Source organism: Pseudoliparis swirei, chromosome 15 (genome assembly GCF_029220125.1).
Source record: "Pseudoliparis swirei isolate HS2019 ecotype Mariana Trench chromosome 15, NWPU_hadal_v1, whole genome shotgun sequence".
NCBI classification, from domain to species: Eukaryota; Metazoa; Chordata; class Actinopteri; order Perciformes; family Liparidae; genus Pseudoliparis; species Pseudoliparis swirei.
In genome coordinates, this window is record NC_079402.1 from 1,107,861 (window position 1) to 1,109,546 (window position 1,686).

Here is a 1,686-nt window from a genome sequence, read left to right on the forward strand (position 1 = left end):
GGCAGGCGCCTCCGTAGTCACGCTGCAAGAACAGAGACTGAGACGGAGTTTCTTTCCTCAGGCCATCAGGATTGTGAACTCCGACCTCACCAGGACCCCCACAACTGCCCCTCTTAGGCACACACACACACACACACACTTACTGTAAATATTGTGTTGTTTTTTATTGTAAATAGTGTGTACTTGTTGCCCTTGCACATTCCTGCTGAGCATTGCCACTTTCATTTCACTGCACACCCTGTGTGTGTATGTGACAAATAAAACATCTTGAATCTTGAATCTCTTGAATCTTGAAGTCAGTTGATCTTCATTGAGCTCGACTGTCGGGTCACATCTTCTCTTCACATCGTCATGCTTTTATTGTGAAGGGCTGAGGCCGTTCAGTGCCGTGTGCAAAGACTTCCTAACTGATGTTATGTGAAGATGAAGTGATCTTCCAAAGGAGTCCGTGCTCCTCTTCCTCGCTCCTCTGAACAAGAGGAACAGGAGGACCTCTGCAACTCTTCTTCAGTCCGAGTCAGAACATCCCAAAGAAAAGGTCCAGGTGTCTCTCGCTGAAGGTGACCGAGTCCCTGGGACATCGCCATGACGACGTGTGATCAGAGTCAACATGTAAACACAGCAGAGGAACCCTGGAGACGGGCGGATGGAGAGGAGCATCAGCAGCTGACCCTGGTCCCAGAGGAAGGGGGCGTGGCCCCGGGCGGAGGCCACGCCCCCACACCAGTCGCATAACTCAACTACACACCTGTAGAGGTGAAGGAAATAATTGTTCTGATTATTTACACACTGAAGTATCATTGTTTGTTTGTCTAAATTATATATATATATAAATATATATGTATAGTTATTATATATTTAAAAAGGTATGTGTAAAGTCCTGCTCTTCTCGTGTTTAAAGACTTTTATTTGATGAGGTTCTTAAATCCCAGAGAAGTTTCTCCTTCTGGTTGTAATCAATCCTGAAGGAGGAGAGAGGAGGTGGTGCAAACACACACTCACACACACATAAACACACACACATAAACACACATCACACACACATAAACAGACACATAAACACACACATCACACTCACACATAAACACACACAGACACACACTCACCCTCACACACACAGACACCCTCACACACACACAGACACACACACACTTAATATGTATCTTTACCTGTCACACACACACATCACCATCAACTGGTCCTCACAAGAGAGGATGGGAGAGAAGAGGAGGCTGCTGTCGCCATGGCAACAGACAGAGTCCCACACCCTCACACACACAGACACACACACACACACTCCTGTTGTAGAGCGGAGGTAGAGAGTGGTGAGAAGTGACAGAGTAAAGCATTCCTCTGTGTGTGAGAGATAAGGTCTGTGTGTGTGTAGGCGAGTGTGTGTGTGTGTCTGCATGTGTGTGTGTAGGTCTGTGTGTGTGTGTAGGTGTGTGTGTGTGTAGGCGAGTGTGTGTGTAGGGCTGTGTGTGTGTGTCTATATGTGTGTGTGTAGGTGTGTCTTGTGTGTGTGTCTGTATGTGTGTGTAGGTGTGTGTAGGGCTGTGTGTGTGTCTGTATGTGTAGGTGTATGTATGTGTGTAGGTGTGTCTTGTGTGTGTGTGTCTGTATGTGTGTGTAGGTGTGTCTGTATGTGTGTGTAAGTGTGTCTGTATGTGTGTGTGTGTCTGTATG